At 37.6% G+C, this 23,050-nt stretch overlaps 1 pseudogene; it reads left to right on the top strand.

Annotated features, from left to right (window-relative positions):
• Nucleotides 1–9,699: 9,699 nt before the first annotated feature.
• LOC138081842 (UDP-glucuronosyltransferase 2A2-like) lies at nucleotides 9,700–22,802 on the top strand (annotated as a pseudogene).
• The last annotated feature ends 248 nt before the right edge of the window (nucleotides 22,803–23,050 follow it).

Below are 23,050 nucleotides of genomic sequence, written 5' to 3'. Positions count from 1 at the left end.
TGTATTTTCTTATGTTTAGTGTCAAAATGGAAATGTAACAACTTCTTAGTCAAAAGGTATCAATTATTCAGGAGAGTGTTCAAAGTAGTCTAGAACTCTGTGACACTGAAGATGTTCCTCAGTTTGACAATAATAATCCAATATGTGAATATTCTTGAGGCTTATTTATTTTGAAAGCTACATATGCACTGCACTTTTTTAAATCATGATGTCTGTTATTTATTGCTGTAAAATAAGCTATCCTAAAACTCATGGTTTAAAAGAGAAACCATACTGTTTGCACATGATCCTATGAATCAGGAATTTGGGCTGGGTTTAGGAAAATGTCTCTTCAGTGGGTTTTGCCCGGGCTTAATCTTTATGCGACTGTTAGTTACCAGGCTTGGCAGAAGTGGAATGGTCCAAGAAAGTGTCACTCAACTGGCTGGGGTTTGGCAGATTATCAGGATACTTTAAATGTCTCCTCCAGGTGACCTCTCCAACAGAATACCTTGGACCTTTTTAGATGATAGAAGAATTCTAGTATAGGTTGCATGAAAGTTTTAGACTAGATTTGAAAGTCACACAAAATCACTTCTGCCACTTTCTATTGGTAAAACAGGTCAGGAGGAAAGCCCAAATTCAAAGGGTGAAGAAATAGCCTCCACCTCTTAATAGGAGGAGTTACAAAGAGTATTAGCCATTTTTGATATGCTATAGTAAGAAATTTCATTAACTATATTTAAGAATCAAATGAAGTTTAGTCATGAGGAAATATCTTTTTAAACCTGGATCAGTAAAAAAAAACAAAAAACAAAAAAAACCTATGTCTAAAGCAATCTGATATATTGTATAAACTTTGTGTTTACCTGTCTTTAAAATTAGACATTTCTATGAACTCATAGCTGAAGTTCCGTTTAGCTTTCAGAATCAAAATTCCTGACTTCTCCATCTAGATTCAATTCTTCTATTATTTTAATCTCTCTAACATCTCCATCATCTAGTATCTCTATTGAGAAGAAAAATTGCTTAGTTGTGGATGAATTTCTCTGGGAATTATCTAGTATTACTCCTTCCCTCTCAATGGATTCAATGTCATTTACTAAGTAAACCTCTAGTCTTTCCCATTTTAATACTTTCTCTATTTCTTGGGATTGATCACTTAGGAAGGTTTTCTTATCTCTCCTTCTCCTTGCTCTTCTTTGTAACTCTACATTCAAATGGATATATCTTGCCTTCTCTCCTTTGTCTTTAGCTTCTATTCTTTTCTCAGCTATTTGTAAGGCCTCTTCAGACAACCATTTTGCTGTTTTGCATTTCTTTTTGGGAGAATGGTTTTGATCATGGCCTCCTGTACAATGTTATGAACCTCTGTTCATGATTCTTCATGCACTTTGTCTATCAGATCTAACCCCTTGAATCTATTTGTCACTACCACTGTATAATCATAAGGGATTTGATTTAGGTCATACCTGAATGGTCTAGTGGTTTTCCCTACTTTCTTCAATTCAAGTTGAATTTGGCAATACGGAGTTTATGATCTGAGCCACAGTCATCTCCCAATCTTTTCTTTGCTGACGGTATAAAGCTTCTTCCACTTTGGCTACAAAAAATATAATCAATTGGATTTTGGTATTGACCATCATCTGGTGATGTCCAATTCTCCAATGAACACCCAGGACTGATCTCCTTCAGGATGGACTGGTTGGATCTCCTTTCAGTCCAAGGGACTCTCAAGACTTCTCCAACACCACAAGTCAAAAGTATCAATTATTCAGTGCTCAGATTTCTTTAGAGTCCAACTCTCAAATCCATACATGACTACTGAAAAAACCCTAGCTTTGAGTAGATGGACCTTTGTTAGCAAAGTAATGTCTCTGCCTTTTAATAAGCTGTCTAGAATCGTCATAACTTTTTGTATGGTCATAACTTTGAGAATTTACTCAACTAAGCAATTTTTCAAAATCTCCTGTTTGGTCACTTGCAAATTACCTTGATTCATGGACCTAACATTCCAGTTTCCTAGGCAATATTGTTCTTTACAGCATCAGACTTGACTTCCATCAGCAGTCACATCCACAACTGGACATTGTTTTCACTTTGGTTCAGCCTCTTCATTCTTTATGGAGTTATTTCTCCATTCCATTCTTCTCCATCAGCATATTGGGCACCTACCAATCTAGGGAGTTCATCTTTCAGTGTCTCCACTTTTTGTCTTTTCATACTGTTACTGGGGTTCTCAAGGCAAGGATACTGAAGTGGTTTGTCATTTCCTTCTCCAGAATTTATTTTATTGGGCTCCAAAATCATTGCAGACGGTGACTGCTCCATGAAATTAAAAGACACATGCTCCTTGGAAGACCAGCTATTACAAACCTAGACAGTATATTAAAATAAGCCTAGACATGTTAAAAAATAAAGACATTACTTTGTTAATAATGGTCAGTGTAGTCACAGCTATGTTTTTTCCAGTAGATGTGTATGAATACAAGTGTTGGAGCATAATGAAGGTTGAGTGCAGAAGAATTGATGCTTTTGAACTGTGGCATTGGAGAAGACTCTTGAGAGTCCCTTGAATAGCAAGGAGATCAAACTAGTCAATCCTAAAGAAAGTCAGTACTGAATAGTCATTGGAAGAACTGATGCTGAAGCTGAAACTCTAATATTTTGACCACCTAATATGAAGAACTGACTCTTTGGAAAAGACCCTGATGCTAGAAAAGATTGAAGGCAGGAGTAGACAGGGATGACCAAAGATGAGATAATTGGATGGCATCACCAAATCTTGGACATGAGTTTGAGCAAGCTCTGGGAGTTGATGATGAACAGGGAAGACCTGGCATGCTGCAGTCCGTGGGATTGCAAAGAGTCGGTTAGGACAGAGTGACTAAACTGGCTAAGTAAACCTAAAACATCAGAGATTAATATTAGGATATAAAAAAGCATCAGGGGATAATATTTGAATTATCAATGTCTGCTTTCTGATTTTAATACCTTCAGTTTGAAAAAGTAAGCAAAAGGTGAGAGTCCAATAGATTCTTCATATCTGGATGATTTCTTTTTTTTTAATTTTTATTAGAGTCTAATTACTTTACAATATTATAGTGGTTTTTGTCATATATTGACATGACTCAGCCATTCCAGAGCAAGACATACCATGCATATCTGGATGATTTCTAATCTTGGTTCTGTGAGTACATCCATTCAACAACAAATATTTTTTGACTTCCTCTTCTTTTCTGTTGTTTACTAATTTGGGGAGCAGAAGGAAATTAGTAAATATTTGTTGAGAATTTACTCTCTTCCAGGACATCTAAGTCCATCATATTTATTAATTCATAGGATAGAGACATAGAAATCTTATTCATAGGCAGTATTATTCTCATTTTATACATACATGAACTTAAGTAAGGTAACCTACTCAAGTTTTCATGGGGAAGAAGTGACAGAGATGGGATTAAAACATAGAAATCTGGCCTCGGAGTAACCACTTTGCATATTGTGTTTTATGAAGAAAAAAAAAAAAGCATGAGACTCTAATTTCAAAACTTCATCTATGATTTGGAGAAATATTATCAAGTGCGCTACAGTATAGAGAAGCTTAGTTTCTCTTTATTGTGGTGGTCTTCATAACAGACGTTCTCCATATCACTCAACTAAGCAAACTTCAATTGCCAAGAGAGATGTTCCCTCACTGCCTTTAACTTAAATATATATATATATATATATATATATATATATATATATATATATATACATATATACATATATATATATATATCTTTGTGTTTGGAAATTATTGTAAAAATTTTGGAAACCATCCTTGGCAGAAATTCATTATTGCTGTCAATGGCTAAGAAGTATTACAAGGTTAATTTAAGATTATATATATATTGCGTAGTGTCAGACTTTATTTTTTTAGGCTCCAAAATCACTGCAGATGGTGATTGCAGCCATGAAATTAAAAGACACTTACTCCTTGGAAGAAAAATTATGACCAACCTAGATAGCATATTCAAAAGCAGAGACATTACTTTGCTGATGAAGGTCCGTCTAGTCAAGGCTTTGGTTTTTTCTGTGGTCATGTATGGATGTGAGAGTTGGACTGTGAAGGAAGCTGAGCGCCGAAGAATTGATGCTTTTGAACTGTGGTGTTGGAGAAGACTCTTGAGAGTCCCTTGGACTGCAAGGAGATCCAACCAGTCCATTCCGAAGGAGATCAACCCTGGGATTTCTTTGGAAGGAATGATGCTAAAGCTGAAACTCCAGTACTCTGGCCACCTCATGCAAAGAGTTGACTCATTGGAAAAGACTTTGATGTTGAGAGGGATTGGGGGCAGGAGGAGAAGGGGACGACTGAGGATGAGATGGCTGGATGGCATCACGGACTCGATGGACATGAGTCTGAGTGAACTCCGGGAGCTGGTGATGAACAGGGAGGCCTGGCGTGCTGCAATTCATGCGGTCACAAAGAGTTGGACACGACTGAGTGACTGAACTGAACTGAACTGAACTGAATGCAATATTAAAGATTAAGATTACATATATATTATATGAGGTTATAGGAGGTAGAGGCTTGAAGAATAGAACCAAGACCAAAGTCTAGGAAAAAATCTGCTAAAAATTAACCAAGAATCACAGGTCATAGAAAATAAACTCTTAGAGGAGTTTCCATAGCAAGGTCATGCGAGTTCATGTGAAGTGTAAAAGGGCATTAAATGCCAAACAGTCAGTGTAGAAAGTTGGTTGGTGAATGAACTGGAGGATGATTAGGCCTATCTAAAATAAAAGACTAAGCAAATAATCCAAAGACCAACGTTTCTAAAATAAATAATTCAGAGATTAAAGTTTCTAAGATAAAAGTTAATCAGGAATCATAGGTCATAGAAAAGCAGCTTGTAAGTGAGGTAACATAATAAGCACATGCACAGCAATGTGAAGGAAAACAAGACAAAAAAATAGCAAAAAATCAAAGTAGAATGTTGGGCTGTGAATGAAGTGTATGTGTGGGTCTCTGAGGATATGACTAAGCAAATAATCCAAAGCCATATAAAAGCTTAGAGAAATTTTAGGTAAATAAGGGGACAGAGGTGCAAGTGACTGGTGCAAATAGACTTTTACAACCAAGGTAGGTTTTCTAGCCTGGCTTTCCAGAATGTTTATGTCATTCCTTAAACAAGGAGCCATCACAGCATTGCTGATTTACTCTAAGAATAGAAATTAACAAAGGAGATCCTTTAACCAAGTTATAAATACTAAAAAGGAAGATTTTGATCAGTCTTTAGCAGGTGAATCTCCCTTATCACTCATTCCAATGTGCTTTTTAATATTTACTTTTAGTTTTCCCAATATTTATAATTTTTCTGGAGACCAAAGACACAAATTTAGACACAGGAACACACTTGACAGACTGAATCATAAGATAGTTCCTTAGCTGCCCATCCTTTTTTCCTTTTTAGGCAGTTATCAAGCAGCCTTCCATTGCCAGTAGATTGTAGTCATCTATACAGTCAGAATGTTTCAAATTTCCTAGGAGAGAAAAAATAAATAACATAAAGATGGAATTGAAAGCCATCATTTCATTTAGTGCATCTCGATCATCATACACTTTCTTGATCACAGATGGTTCAAAAATTTAGTCCCACAATAAGCTTTATTCTTCAAAACATACAGAAAAAAAGTTGAGACTCTAGCTATGAGGTGGTGGTGGTGGTGAAGTCGCTTAGTCGTGTCCAACTCTTTGCAACCCTGTGGACTGTAACCTACTAGGCTTCTCCGTCCATGGGATTCTCCAGGCAAGAATACTGGAGTGGATTGCCATTTCCTTCTCCAGGGGATCTTCCCGACCCAGGGATCGAACCCGGGTCTCCCGCATTGCGGGTAGACGCTTTAACCTCTGAGCCACCAGGGAAGCCTTTTAGCTATGAGAGGGAAGGCTATTGATTCCTGGTGACATCTGCATCTTTAGAGAGGCTTCTTAAACCACTGGAGTGTCTCTTCTTGCCTTTATCTATACTCTGAAAAGTTCATGAGTAACCAGGATCCTCTGGTGGCTGGCTAGGTGACCTGAAGACCAGATTGAAATGTATGAGAAGTGCAAATTCTTCATGCTGTTGGTCCATATTTAATGTGGAAAGTCATTAATAATCTTTAGAAGACAATACCTATGTGAGTGAGATCAAGTTGGTGAAGTAGAAAGACCCTGGACTTATCTCCTCCCATGGACACACCAAAATACAACTACTCACAAAGCAATTATCTTTGAGAACAACCTGAAGACTAGCAGAAAAGACTTTCCACACCGACAGATATAAAGAAGGAGCCACAACAAGACAAGTAGGAGGAGCAGAGGTTCAGTCTAACTGGGACCCAAAACCTGAGGTTGGCCACCTACAAACAGGAGGAATATCACACGTCCTCCTCCAGGAGATAGTGGTTTCAGCCCCCACATCAAGCTCCCTATTTTGGTAAGATATACCCCCAGAATGTCTGGCTTGGAAAAAAAGGGTGGCTTACATTCGAGAAAACAGGAGACTCTGTAAACAGAGACTGTTCTCAAAGGGTGTACACAAAATCTCACTTAGTTTGAGTGCCAGCAAAGTTAGTAGTTTGAAAGACACCTGGGTAAGAACCACTTGCTGATCTTGGAGCATCTCCTGGAGAGGCAGTGTGCAGCTGGGACTACACCTGGGGGTGTGGCTCTGGTGGTAGCCATTTTGGGATCTCCTTCCACCATTCTGACAGCAACCCTGGCTAACACCATTTTAGAATCCTCCCTCTAATCTATTAGCACCAGAAGCTTGCCTGCTAATGGGTGCATGGCAATCACACAATGCTGGTTTCTCACTGGAAGATGGGATCCTCAGTTAGTTTAAAAAAATGTTTAAAATATCAGAATGTTATTTAAAATGCACAAATATCATGAAAGTGATACAAATCTAATGCTATACAGTTGAAAACAAGAAGATCATTTAGAATGCAATATTCATCACATATGTAAATAATTACAGAAGGAAACTGACTTAGAATTAAAATCTGTTAGTGAACCTGTAACGTGTAATATGAGTTAATCTTTAATAGTACATAAAACTAGAAAGGTTCAAAGGTGCCAAGGGAAGAGGTTATTATGAGCTATATAAGTTTCTCACTTACATGTGTTTTTCCCTCTCTTTTTTCTCTATATATGTTTGTTCAAATTGTAAAACACTGGCATTATTTGTTCACCTTGGCCTACACAGCACAGAAGCTTTATTGCTGTATCATCTAAGAAAAATGGATATATGTTCACAAATTTCCATATATTCCTTTTTTTAATCTTCCACTACAGGAAGACCCCCTACAATCTGAATTAATGAGAAAACTGATTTTTGGTTGATAATAAGCTCTTGAGATTTTGAATTTCCCCAACCATCCTTACCAAATTTTGATTTTGTTGGAAGATTTCACTGAAAACTTGCCAAACCGCTGCATAAGGTAAAATTTTGATCTTGAAGGGAGTTTTCCATTCCCAGTCCAAATATTGTCTTATGGAACTAACGTGGCTATATATAAAATTTCTTCACACCATTCCTTCACTTACTGTGTGTTTCATATTTCATTATTACTGAATATTCTGGATTATATAACAGTCATAAAAATATGAGAGAAGTGCAAGATTATGTGGAAATAGCCACTATGATAAAATTTCCAACACATGAGAAACATTATTTTTTCAACAAATGTGTATTCTTTGTCTGCTAGATGCCAGATTCTATACTCTGTACTGAAGAAGGAGAGGTGAAAGGGAGAGACACAATGGTAGTCCTTGGGGATCTTATAGACTGGTCAGCCAGAAAAAATATGAATGTTAAACAATCACATATAATAAAGTACAAATCAAAACATACTTTAGATTGAGGTGATGTGGGAGTGATCTCTAATACTTTATTAAAGTAAATTGCAGTGAAATATCTAAAAGAATCAAATTCTGATAATGCCATTAAAATTGGAAATATATGAGAGTATTCAAAGACTATGTAACTGAGAGACTGAACTGAACTGAACTGATGGAATCTGGTGCTTTAATATATGGTACTATCATAGGTAGGAAATATACAAAAAGCAAATTCTGCCATAGTATCTTTCCTATAAAATATGGATGTATGAGAATAAAGGAAGAAAAGTATGGTCTACTTTATAGACCATAACCACTGAGAATAAAAATAATCTGCCAGATACATAAAGGCCTTGGGCTTCCCAGGTGGCACTAGAGGTAAAGAACCTCAGGTTTAATCCCTGGGCATGAAGATCCCTTGGAAAAGGGCATGGAAACCCACTCCAGCATATTTGCCTGGAGAATCCCAAGAACAGAGGAATCTGGCAAATTACAGTCCATAGGGTCCCAAAGAGTGGACACTATTAAAACGACTTAGATAGCATGTACATGAAGTCCTTCAGTTCAGTTCAGTTCAGTCACTCAGTCGTGTCCGATTCTTTGCAACCCCATGAATCGCAGCACGCCAGGCCTCCCTGTCCATCACCAACTCCCGGAGTTCACTCAGACTCACGTCCATCGAGTCTGTGATGCCATCCATCCTCTGTCGTCCCCTTCTCCTCCTGCCCACAATCCCTCCCACCATCAGAGTCTTCTCCAATGAGCCAACTCTTCGCATGAGGTGGCCAAAGTACTGGAGTTTCAGCTTTAGCATCATTCCTTCCAAAGAAATCCCAGGGCTGATCTCCTTCAGAATGGACTGGTTGGATCTCCTTGCAGTCCAGGGGACTCTCAAGAGTCTTCTCCAACACCACAGTTCAAAAGCATCAATTCTTCGGCGCTCAGCTTCCTTCACAGTCCAACTCTCACATCCATACATGACCACTGGAAAAACCAGAGCCTTGACTAGACGAACCTTAGTCCGCAAAGTAATGTCTCTGCTTTTGAATATGCTATCTAGGGTGGTCATAACTTTTCTTCCAAGGAGTAAGCGTCTTTTAATTTCATGGCTGCAGTCACCATCTGCAGTGATTTTGGAGCCCCCCAAAATAAAGTCTGCCGCTGTTTCCACTGTTTCCCCATCTATTTCCCATGAATTGATGGGACCGGATGCCATGATCTTCGTTTTCTGAATGTTGAGCTTTAGGCCAACTTTTTATTTTTTCCCCTTTAAATTTTATTTTTACTTTACTTTACCATACTGTATTGGTTTTGCCATACATTGACATGAATCCACCACGGGTGTACATTCATTCCCAAACATGAACCCCCCTCCCACCTCCCTCCCCATAACATCTCTCTGGGTCATCCCCGTGCACCAGCCCCAAGCATGCTGTATCCTGCATCGGACATAGACTGGCGATTCATTTCTTATATAACAGTATACATTTTTCACTCTCCTTACACACTGCCAAAACATAGTGCTTCATAAATATTGGCTACTATGACTTCCTTTTTTTAGTGAACTTTTGGCCAAAGAAATTTGTCTCTGAAATCAAAAAAAGAAGAAAATATTAAAATAGTATTTGAACTTTTAAGCAGTGTCACCAGTATCTAGACTGGAGGGATTCCTTTTGGGGTGTGTGTGTGTGTGTGTGTGTGTGTGTGTGTGTGTGTATTGGCAAACTCATATTTTTTTCCAAAAACTTCATGAATGCACTTCAGTATCTTTTCTGATCTTATCTGAGGTGAAAGAACTTCACAACACAAAACAGACCAGAAATCATTGCATCCTGATAATACAATTCATGAAAATAAGCCTCTCTCAGGAATTGGTGCTAGTGGTAAAGTACTGGCCTGCCATTGCTGGAGAGGTAAGAGTCACGGATTGGATCCCTGGATCGGGAAGATCCCCTGGAAGAGGGCATAGCAAACAATTCTAGTATTCTTGCCTGGAGAATCCCATGGACAGAGAAACCTGGCAGGCTACAGTCCATAGGTGTGCAAAGAGTTGGAATTTAGTGAAGTTACTTAGTACTCATGACACAATGCCTAATTTCACTAGGTATAGTTCTATTTCAATCATGTAAACTGCCTGATTTCTTTAGTACCACCATTGGTAAAGAATCTGCCTGCAATGGAGGAGACTCAGATTCCACTCCTGGGTAGGGATGACCCCCTGGAGAAGGAAATGGCAAACCATTCCAGTATTCTTGCCTGGAGAGCTCCGTGGACAGAGGAGCCAGGCAGGCTACAGTTCATGGGGTTGAAAAGAGTCAGATGTGACTGAGAGACTAACTTTCAACTTTCAAGCTGCCTGATCTCACTAACCAGGCTTGGAAACAAATATAGTAAGGTAAATACCAAGGAGAAAGTGACTGGTTTAGTATTAACCTGCACAATGTTGTTGTTGCTCGGTTGTCCAGTCATGTCTGACTCTTTTTGACCCCATGAACTGCAGCATGCTTGGCTTCTCTACCCTTCACCATCTCCTGGAGCTTGCTCAAAGTTATGTCCATTGAGATGGTGATCCCATCCAAGCATCTCATCCTCTGTCGTCCCCTTCTCTTCTTTCCTAGCATCAGGTCTTTTCTAATGAGTCAGTTCTTTGCATTCTGTGGCCAAAGTAGTGGACCTTCAGCTTCAGCATCAGTCCTTCTAATGAACATTCAAGGCTGATTTCCTGTAGGATCGACTGGTTTAATCTCCTTGCTATCCAAGGGACTCTCAAGAGTCTTCTCCAAGACCAAGTTCAAAATCTGCACTATAGGATCCACATTTAAAAATGTAAATGAAAGTTTTCTCTAACTTAATGTCATAAACCATAATTAGTCTTAGATAGCTTGATCAGATGTTTTACCCAATAAGTCGCACTCTCATGGCATAAAATCCACCAAAAATAAATAACTTATAGGCAAAATCTGTCACATTCACTGTATATCATAGCATCAGTATCCTTAAAATATCTCGGCCAAGATCAGAAATAAAATCAAATTTATGCTCAACATTTAAACATCCTATATAAAAATAATGATAATATATAATATTGAAATTTCATTAAGTTTTGAATTAAAATAGGGAAAATAAGCTATGGGAAGTTTTGAAAAGCTATTTTCTTAAAATGGATGAAATTAATGTAGCATACCCAGTATTATCAGAGCATGAGATAGGAAGAAAAAAGAAATAAACTTTCAAGACAAGAAAAAATACTTTCAGCAGTCTTTGTCTCTTTCAGACAATTACTATAATATAAGAAGTTTAATAGATCAGAGTCTTAGCTGAGGCTTAAATTTAGGGAATTGTGGGTATTGAGAATTTGAAACACCAATAAATAAATAATAAATCATGGTTAATAAATTGAGAGTTCTTATTTAATTATATAGAGATGATTTAATAAGAATGTTTTTCTTCTTTTACCAAAGCAATTATATGTAACCTTTAATCTGTTCATATTATCATGAAAAAGGGAAAAGTGAAAGTATTAGTCACTCAGTTGTGTACAACTCTTTGCCATCCCATGGACTAAAGCCCACCAGGCCCCTCTGCCCATGGAATTCTTCAGGTAAGAATATGGGAGTGGATTGCCATTCCCTTTTCCAGGGGATCTTCCTTACCCAGGAATTGAACCTGGGTCTCCTGCCTTGAAGGTGGATTCTTTACCACCTGAGCCACTAGGGAAACACCATTACCCTTATATTATCATAAGTAGCATTATAATCAGGAAATTCTATATATCAGAAGACCTGTCCTGAAAATTGCTAAGAAGAAAAGTAGATCAATTCAGTAACAAATACATTGGACAGAGAATAACATACAAATTCATGAAGCTGAGCTACAGAGTTTTTCATTTTATTTGAGGAATTCTGTTAGGCATTCAGGTCCTTTTAAATGCCTGTCTTTTGTCAACTTCTCCAAAACAAACCAAGAAAGAAAAAGAAAAGAAAAATTTTGACCTTGCTAGGCTAGGATTATTTAACTTATTATAAGAAACAGGAACAGCACTTTGACAGAATTTCATCAATTTTCAGTAAAAAGAAATCAGAGAAAGGTTATCTAAGGTTGAGTTCTGGTTGGTGATATTAAGGAGAACTTTGTAATGTAAGGAACAGGTTGGAATTTAGCATAGTTGAAGGCATAACTTTTGATTTCCGGGCACAGTGAGGTCTTGAATCTTGTCCTGGTGAGCAAGCCATATGTTTTAATAAGCATACTATTTTACTTGTGTGCTTGTATAATCCTGTCATCCTGGGAAAAATTACTAAGCCATTGTTTCTGGATCCTAGCAATATTTAACAGAGAATGAGAAAAAAATTCCTGGCCCTGCTATTGTTTGAGACATGGAATAAAAATTACATTATCTTCAAAACTCACTTAAGAAAATCAAACCTGTGTTGTCACAATATGAAATGTTCTTCCCTTGAGACTTTCACTTTAGTGACGTCCCTTGTTGGTAAGTGATAATAAATCACTGTACTTGTTAGTAGTCAATGACAATACATTGGTTAAAGAAAATGAATTGCATATCACACATCTCTCTCTAAAGTGTTTTAATAGTCATCGATGAGTTATAGTTATATATAGTTATAGTCATATTAGAAGATGATGATATTTTAACAATTCTCTCTCTTTAGAAATGTATGTATTCAAGTTCTTCAAACAAACTAAAGAAAGAATGAACAAAACAAAAACCCTCTCTCTGCTGATTCCCCTTCATAATACAATGAATTATTTCTTTTCAGGAACTCAAAGAGTTTGTCCAAAGCTCTGGAGAAGATGGCTTTGTAGTACTGATTTTGGGGTCAATGGTTCAAAACCTTCCAGAAGAAAAGGCCCTCCCTCCTCCCTTCCCGTACCGTCCCTCTAGGTCGTCTCAGTGCACCAGCCCCAAGCATCCAGTCTCATGTATGAGAGACAGCAAAAGAGACACAGTGTATAGAACAGTGTTTTGGACTCTGTGGGAGAGGGAGAGGGTGGGATGATTTGGGAGAATGGCATTGAAACACGTATAATATCATATATGAAACAAATCCCCAGTCCAGGTTCGATGCATGATACTGAATGAATCTCTTTAAAGTATGGAGCGGGTCCATTAGAATGCTTTTTGCAAAGGGGAGAGAAACAGAGAATATCATAATATGATTAGATCAAAATGAATTGGTATATCTGTTTTTTCTTTGGAAGCTGAATTTTAAAATGGAACAAGGGGGACACATGTGCTTAAATGTTCCAATTCAAGTTTTACTTTGTTCTGAAAGACATTTCTATCTTAGAGATTATCTTTGAGATTCTAGTGCTATTAAGTTAATAGTAAGAACACAAAAACATCCAAATCTTGCCCCACAAATCACAATGTTTCCCAGAGGACTTCCTGGGGGTACTGTGGGAATTCTGAGCAGCTGAGAGGTACCCTATTGCAGTTCACTTGGTAACCACACTCGATATTTGATATTTAAAATAGAATTTTGAAAAAGACTGAGTTGGAGCATAAAGATTCAAATCCTTCCTCCTACTCCTGCTCCCTCTTTTCCCAAGATGAAAACAGCATATGTCTTAAAATCATTCGTTGAGGAAAAGAGCAAGAGAGAAGCCTGGGATCTAGGGTTTTTTTCCTGTTAAAGCAGAAAAAGATGACAGGAAGGGGCATGGGCTCCAACATTTAGGTCTTTTATGAAAGTGAAGTGAAGTCGCTCAGTCGTGTCCGACTCTTTGCGACCCAATGGACTGTAGCCTACCAGTCTCCTCTGTTCATGGGATTTTCCAGGCAGTAGTACTGGAGTGGATTGCCACTTCCTTCTCCAGGAGATCTTCCCAACCCAGGGATTGAACCTGGGTCTCCCACATTGTAGGCAGATGTCTGAGCCACCAGGGAAGTCTTAAGGTCTCTTAGTCCTGGCCATTAGCAGCTTGACCTAATCAACATATTATTCTGACTGACTGGATTAACAACTACTTTCTCAGAGGTGGGGAGGAAGAGAAGAGGCAAAAACTGGGAAGCATGGAAGAGTCAGTGTTAGTGGAGAAAAAATTAGAGAGAAGTACTTCCTGCTAAAGTCCTATCATTATTTTTATGGCAGTATAAATCCATCAGTACTCATTCACTAGCTGTGAACTACTTGCCCTAAACTAACCCAAACAACCCTTACTATTTTCATCTTTGAGAACCTGGATTCATGTTGACAGCCTTGACAAGTAATATACAGTTATGTGCCTTAAACATAAAAAACATTACTCCACTAATCTAGGATTTGGGGGTATTTCATTCCATTGAGAAATGAGAATTTCAGCATCAGTGATTTCTTTGGGGTAGACACAGCATCGCTGATACATTCTAAATTAGTATTTTTCTATTATAAAAAATGCAATTAGATCTCTTCACAGCACAAACTTCTAAATTGCTTATTTCAGTTTATAATAATCAATGAAAATTAATGTGGCACTCTTTTTAAAAAAATTTATTGCTTTTATTATTCTGCAATTCCTAACTTTGTATAAAATATGTGCATGGATATTTCCACTATTAATACCTTTAGAGGAAAAAAATGAAATAATGTCTTAGAAATTTTATACTTCAAAGATTATAGGAAGTGATTTTCCAATATGCAGTGTAAAATAATTTATATTCTTTCTACTAGTTGAAGAAATTTTATCTCATTATACCACATAGAAGAAAGTATAATAAAGCTCACAAAATAAAATAGAAAGATACACATTTCCATCAAAATGCTTCATGGAGAAAGTAAACATAAGCAAATCTTCACTGATTTCTCTCAGAAACTGCTGAGCAAACAAAGTATTTTCTAGAGTCAAACCACAGGTTTGTTATATAAGATAGTCACATGAAATGAGGTTGCAGAAATTTCAGTCAACTTTTTGTATGCACTACAGTTCTGGTTGATTCTTGAATGCTTTTAACTATTAAATTACATTATTTACAAGCTAATTTCCCTCAAGTCTTTAAAACTAGTCATAGCATGTTGTAGTAAACAAAATGATAAGTTGATCAACAGGGTCCCAGATTTTTGCTGCTTTGATTTTTTTGAACTATTATCTAACATTATTTAACATTCCTGAGAAGAAATGCCCACATCTGTTCATTGAAAGAAGTGGGGCAAGATGACTTCTTACTAGATTTTAACTTCTCAAATGCTCTGAGACTGTAATCTTATTCGTGGAGTTGAGTCTTTACTTAGTCTTATAGGTTGTGTGGAGATTCAGTGGGAAGAAACCAGATTGGGAAACAACACTCAGCTTTTTAAGTGGATCCAAAAGAATTATCTTCTTGGTAAGAAGATGGCAAAAAAATGCTAAGTTCTAATTAAATCTCAAGGACAATAGTGGAACAGAAAGGTAAAACATCAACACTTGATGATAATTATCTGTCATTCATGAACTTTCAATAGCTTTTTGATTGGTCTTCTTGTCTCCCCACTCTTCTGTCTCAGCTTTACTACTATTGTAGTGCTTTTATCTAAGATTATATGGGGAGTTCAGTTCAGTTCAGTCACTCAGTCGTGTCCGACTCTTTGAGACCCCGTGATCTGCAGCATGTCAGGCCTCCCTCTCTATCACCACCTCCTGGAGTTTATTCAAACTCATGTGCATTGAGTTGGTGATGCCATCCAACCATCTCATCCTCTGTCATCCCCTTCTCCTCCCACCTTCAATCTTTCCCAGCATCAGTGTCTTTTCAAATGAGTCAGTTCTTCACATCAGGTGGACGAAGTATTGGAGTTTCCGCTTCATCATCAGTCCTTCCAATGAATATTCAGGACTGATTTCCTTTAGGATGGACAGGTTAGATCTCCTTGCAGTCCGATGGACTCTCAAGGGTCTTCTCCAACACCACAATTTAAAAGCATCAATTCTTCAGTGTTCAGCTTTCATTATAGTAAACATCCATACTTTCCCTCTAACTCACATTGCCTAAAAATAAAAGTGCAGCTAATAGAAGATGACTTTGTAAACAGCACATCCATCATTTTTCCTCTATTGCCAAATGCCCCCTGAGATTCTCCATACATTATCAGAACGAATCATTCCCTCTATTCCTAAGAAACAATGTTTCTTCATCTCCATGATTTTGAACATGGTCTTCTTCAAATCAAGAATCAGTCCACACTTGTCCTCTGGACAAAGCAACTCTGCACTAACATCCCCTCTAATGTATAGCTTTCCCTCATTTCCTCAGACAGACTTCCTTTGGAAATTCACAAAAGTTTGCATGATCCCATGAGCATAGCAATCCTCAGCAGAAAGCACTGCCTTCTTTATTGACTTATACTGTCAATTTCTATTTCTAACCATATGACTCAGAATTTATTGTTCTCATTGAAATCTTTCTTCAGTTCAGTTCAGTTCCGTTGCTCAGTCGTATCCAACTCTTTGTGACCCCATGAATTGCAGCATGCCAGGCCTCCCTGTCCATCAGCATCTCCTGGAGTTCACTCAGTCTCACATCCATCCAGTCAGTGATGCCATCCAGCCATCTCATCCTCGGTCGTCCCCTTCTCCTCCTGTCCCCAATCCCTCCCAGCATCAGAGTCTTTTCCAATGAGCCAACTTTTCGCATGAGGTGGCCGAAGTACTGGAGTTTCAGCTTTAGCATCATTCCTTCCAAAGAAATCCCAGGGCTGAGCTCCTTCAGAATGGACTGGTTGGATCTCCTTGCAGTCCAAGGGATTCTCAAGGGTCTTCTCCAACACCACAGTTCAAAAGCATCAATACTTCAGCACTCAGCTTTCTTCACAGTCCAACTCTCACATCCATACATGACCACAGGAAAAACCATAGCCTTGACTAGACGGACCTTAGTCGGCAAAGTGATGTCTCTGCTTTTGAATATACTATCTAGGTTGGTCATAACTTTTCTTCCAAGAAGTAAGCGTCTTTTAATTTCCTGGCTGCAGGCACCAGCTGCAGTGATTTTGGAGCCTCCCAAAATAAAGTCTGACACTGTTTTCACTGTTTCCCCAATTATTTCCCATGAAGTGATGGGACCGGATGCCATGATCTTTGTTTTCTGAATGTTGAGCTTTAAGCCAACTTTTTCACTCTCCTCTTTCACTTTCATCAAGAGGCTTTTTAGCTCCTCTTCACTTTCTGCTATAAGGGTGGTGTCATCTTCATATCTGAACTTATTGTTATTTCTCCCGGCAATCTTGATTCCAGCTTGTGTTTCTTCAGAGTACATTTCTCATGATGTACTCTACATAGAAGTTAAATAAGCAGGGTGACAACATACAGCCTTGATGTACTCCTTTTCCTATTTGGAACCAGTCTGTTGTTCCATGTCCAGTTCTAACTGATGCTTCCTGACCTGCATACAGATTTCTCAAGAGGCAGGTTAGGTGGCCTGGTATTCCCATCTCTTTCAGAATTTTCCACAGAATCTTTCTTAGGTCACCCGAAAACCAAAGCTTTGATCACTCATGGTGGTGGCAATGGCATCTCTGAGGCATTTACCTTACGATTCCCATGGTGGGACTCCCTGTGTTTGTTGACCAACCGAATAATACTGCTCACATGGAGGCCAAGGGAACAGCTATTAAATCTGAACACCATGTCAAGTACAGACTTGCTCAGTGCACTGAAGACTGTCATTTATGACCCTTCGTGCATATTAGCATTTCTTTAACTTGGTAGTATCTATAGATCAATAAGTTCTCTTTTCAACAGTAATATAAATTATTTCCCTTATTAAGAGGCTAATTTTAAAATACTTAAAATTATATAACCAATCTGAATTTCACTTTTACATTCAACCAGTTGTTTCAAAGTTGCTTTTTAATCCTATTGATTTAATGAGCAACTACTGCTGTTCAGATGCTAAGTTGTATCTGACTCTGTGACCTCATAGAGTATAGCCCACCAGGCTCCTCTGTCCATGGGATTCCCCAGGCAAGAATACTGGAGTGGGGCACCATTTCCTTCTCCAAAAGAGCAACTAATCAGTTCAATAATTTTCCATGAAAAAAAAAAAAAAAACAGAAATCTGAACTCTATAGAGCTTATTGTAACAAGCATGCATTTTTTAAAGTGTGACAGAATCCATACAAGGGTTCCCTGATGGCTCAGTGGTAAAGAATCTGCCTGCAGTGCAGGAGAGACAGGAGACATGGGTTTGATCCCTGGATTGGGAAGATCCCCTGGAGGAGGAAATGGCAACCTACTCCAGTACTCTAGTCTGAAAAATCCCACAGGTGGAGGGGCCTGGTAGGCTACAGTCACAAAGAGTTAAGACACAACTGAGCGACTGAGCATACAAAGCCCATCCATAGAAGACTGAAAAATAAGAAAGATATTATTTCAATTCAATGCTTAAAATTTCTGAAACTCTAAAAATACTAAGAATTAGTAATCTTCCTGTCTCTATAGGTTTTCTTATTCTGAACATTTTATTTAAATAGCATTATACAATATGTGGTCATTTACAAGTAATTTCTTTTTCTAAGGAAAAAGTTTTTAGTTAGATCTATATTGCAGCATGTACCAGTACTTTTTGTTATTGAATAATATTTTATAGTATATTCATACCATACCACATTCTATTGATACATTCATAAATTGATGGACATGTCTGTTTTTTTCACTTTTGTCTATAATGAAAAGAACCTATAAACACTGTTCTACATGTTGGTGTGAACACAGGTTTTTATTGCACTGGGTCATAGGATAATTTTATATTTATAAGAAACTACCAAATTATTTTCCAAAGTGGTCACATGATTGTACATTTTCACCAACAGTGTATGAGAATTCTAATCCTTCATATCATTGCCAACACATGTTATTATCTATTATAATTTTTAATATAGGCATGGTAATGAATATGATCACTGTTTGGTCTTGATTTACGTTTTCCTTATGTTTACTAATTCTGAGAATATTTTCATATTTTATTGGCCATTTGTATCATTTTAGAGACATGTCTCTTCCAATCCCTTATTCACTTTTTAATTTGGTTGTCTTTTTTATTATTGAGCTATTAAAACTCTCATGTGTCATATACACAAGTCTCTTTTGGTTTGCAAATATACTTTCCATCAGTAAGTTATTTTTCTCTTGCCAGTGTCCTCTGAAACACAATATTTTATGAAATTTAATAGAATACATTTTTAATAATTAAATATTTCTGAACTTTATTGATTCTGTTAAAACTGTTAAAACTTCCCACAGAGGAAATTCCCAGGTCAGATGCCTTCATCAGTAAATATTTCTAAATAATTAAGAAAATAAGTACCATCAATCTTCCACAAACTCTTCTAGATAATTCAAACATATTACCACCTTCCAGGTCATTTTATGAGGCCATAATCACTAATATCATAAACAGATAAGGATATTACAGGAAAACAAAAAATTTTAACACAATTCCCTCCATAAATAAAACACAAAAGAACTAGAATGCCATATAAAAAGTACAGAACACCTTGATCAAAATGGAATTATTCCAGGATTGAAAGTTTGTTTGTTTATATGTACAAAAATGAGTCATATAATTCAATAAATTGTCAACATAAAAGAAAAAAATATTATGACCAGTCCAATGATTAAATAATTGATAAAAGTCAACATCCATTCATGATATCAAAAGAAATATTTTGCAAAATAAATAGAAATTTCCTCAATCTTACAATTCAGTTCAGTTCAGTTCAGTCGCTCAGTCGTGTCCGACTCTTTGCGACCCCATGAATCGTAGCACACCAGGCCTCCCTGTCCATCACCATCTCCCGGAGTTCACTCAGACTCATGTCCATCGAGTCAGTGATGCCATCCAGCCATCTCATCCTCGGTCGTCGCCTTCTCTTCCTGCCCCCAATCCCTCCCAACATCAATGTCTTTTCCAATGAGTCAACTCTTCGCATGAGGTGGCCAAAGTACTGGAGTTTCAGCTTTAGCATCACTCCTTCCAAAGAAATCCCAGGGTTGATCTCCTTCAGTATGGACTGGTTGGATCTCCTTGCAGTCCAAGGGATTCTCAAGAGTCTTCTCCAACACCACAGTTCAAAAGCATCAATTCTTTGGTGCTCAGCCTTCTTCACAGTCCAACTCTCACATCCATACATGACTACTGGAAAAACCAAAGCCTTGACTAGACGGACCTTAGTCGGCACAGTAATGTCTCTGCTTTTGAATATACTATCTAGGTTGGTCATAACTTTTCTTCCAAGGAGTAAGTGTCTTTTAATTTCATGGCTGCAATCACCAGCTGCAGTGATTTTGGAGCCCCCCAAAATAAAGTCTGACACTGTTTCTACTGTTTCCCCAATTATTTCCCATGAAGTGATGGGACCGGATGCCATGATCTTCATTTTCTGAACGTTGAGCTTTAAGCCAACTTTTTCACTCTCCTCTTTCACTTTCATCAAGAAGCTTTTTAGCTCCTCTTCACTTTCTGCCATAAGGGTGGTGTCATATATTAAAATACCTATACAAAGATTACACTTCCTGGCAAAATATATACAGCTTTATCCCCTTCATTGGTAATCAAGAAAATAGAAATTAAAATTCATTTTTACTTCATCATAAAAGCTAAAATTTGAGAATTATCACAACCAAGCATTGACAAGAATGTGGAGAAATAGGAACATTTCCATACTGCTGATGAGAACACAAATTAATAAACCACTTCAGAAAACTGTTTAATAATATTAAAGAGAATTCAATGGCACCTCACTCCAGTACTCTTGCCTGGAAAATCCCATGGATGGAGGAGCCTGGTAGGCTGTAGTCCATGGGGTCGCTAAGAGTCGGACACGACTTCCCTTTCACTTTTCACTTTTATACCTTGGAGAAGGAAATGATAACCCATTCCAGTTTTCTTACCTGGAGAATCCCAGGGATGGGGGAGCCTGGTGGGCTTCCATCTATGGGGTCACACAGAGTCAGACATGACTAAAGCGACTTAGCAGTAGCAATATTGAAGAGACCTAAACATGCATGCAGCCTTCTCCTAGCAATTCCACTCTTAGATATATAACTAATAAAGATGTATAAATATATAAACCAAAATACGTATATCAGAATAATTACACCCCCATGACCAAAAAGCTGCTAGCAATCCAAATGCCCAATGATCAAAGAATGAATAAATAATTGGTGGTACTGTCAAACAAGGGAATACTATACAACAGTGGAATCAACCAACATCTACACAAGTCCGACACAAATAACTACATACTATGTGATTCCAATATGAACACAAGTTAAATCATTGTATGGTGTTAGTGGTCAGGCTAGTACTTAATCTGGGGAAGAGAGAAGTGACTGGAAGCTTCCACCAGGAAGGAATGCCTATCAGGAGTATATAATACCCTACAGCCTGATTTGGATAGGAGTTAGATTTGTGTTTCACTTGATGAAAATTTTCTAGCTTATTTTAGTTTTGAGCTGTTTACTTGGAATTTGTGCAGTTTTCATACACGCTTCATACTTAAAGGTTCATTTTAGAAAATATAACAAATTTTAAAATGTCTACAGAGTAAATAACAAAATAAACAAGTGAAGAAACAATCAAAAACAGTGGAAGAATTGCCATTGACTACTATCTTAATGTGATCAAGAAAAGCCACTCTGCACTCTGAACGTAATACTGAGACAAAGACGTCAATGAAGAGCTTGAAACAAGCTCCAGGGTGTTGTGGGGAAGAATATTCCAGAAGGACAAAAAGCACTGCAAGTTCAAAGGTGCTAAGGTGAGAAAACATTTGCAGCATCAAGAAACAGCTAGAAGGCCAATGTGCCTACAACAGAGTGCCTGAACAAAGTGATCAAGGAAGGGATTACCAGGGGTCTGAGCATGTAAGATACTATGGACCAAAGAACAGATTTGGGTTTTATTCTAAATGTGATAAGAAGCCAGACAGAAATTTTGAGTAGAGAGATGAAATAACCTAATAGGTATCTCCAAAAAATAATTTTGTCCACTGGTAGAAAATAGATGGTGGAATGGAGAAGAGTCAAAACACCTGGACTGGTTAGGAGTCATTTCATTTTTTATTACACTATTACTCTGTTCTATTATACTTCCACAAGAACATCATCATGAACTCACCTTTCCACTATCCAACTTATAGTGTTTGGAATTGCTCTTATCAATTCCTATGGTAGAAAAGATTGAATTTTTCAATCTAACCTTACATTTTCACTTTTTAAATAACTATCAATCATAAAATTTCAATTTAAAAGTCAAACTTTCAATGGGGATCCAACTAAAAATAGACTACTACTTCTGTAATTGTAGCTTCTCTTGTGGCTCAGCTGGTAAAGAATCTGCCTGCAATGCCGGAGACCTGGGTTTGATCTCTGGGTTGGGGAAGATCCCCTGGAGAAGGGAAAGGCTACTCACTTCAGTTTTCTGGCCTGGAGAATTCCATGGACTATACAGTCCATGGGGTCGCAAACAGCTGGACAGGACTGAGCTACATTCGCTTTCACTTTTCTGTAATTGTATGATATTTACTTTGAAGAATTTGTATGACTCTTTTTGAAAACCATCTATGCCATTGGTATGCTTAGGTAAAGTAGCTTTCTTTCAATGTTAGTATCTTTGTACTTCTTCTTTAGATAGAAAGAAAATGCTATGAGGCTATCAAGAATTCACCATGATCAGCCTGTAGAGCCCCTGGACCAAGCAGTCTTCTGGACTGAGTTTGCCATCTACTACAAAGGAACCAAGCACATGCTGCCAGCCGCCCACTACCTCACCTGGTACTAGTACCACTCACTGGACATGATTGGGTTCCTATTGGTTTGTGTGGCAACTGTTGTATTTGTTATCACAATGTTCTGTTTGTTTTGTTGCTGGAAGTTTTCTAAAACAGGAAAGAAGGAGAAAAGGGAATATCTGTATCTGAGAACTGGAGCAAGTTTACTCCATACATGGAACTCGTCCAGCAAGAAGGAGTTATGATAAGGATCCTATCCTCTTGTGACAAAATGACTTTTCCCAATTCAGCACCTCAGATTAAAGTTTATTTTCAAGGGATTTTCTGTTTATGAGTTGAAATATGTCATGCCAAGAGAAAAGCTCGTGAAAAATAAAATAAACATGAAACTATCTGGGTCTATATTGAAATTTATTTTTTTAATTCAAAAGTTATAATGAAAAGAAACCTTTGAACATAATAGTTTTTTACATGTTGTGTATAGACAGAAGAG

This window comes from Capricornis sumatraensis, chromosome 7 (genome assembly GCF_032405125.1).
Source record: "Capricornis sumatraensis isolate serow.1 chromosome 7, serow.2, whole genome shotgun sequence".
Taxonomy (NCBI): domain Eukaryota; kingdom Metazoa; phylum Chordata; class Mammalia; order Artiodactyla; family Bovidae; genus Capricornis; species Capricornis sumatraensis.
This window is presented reverse-complemented; position numbering and strand designations above follow the sequence as displayed.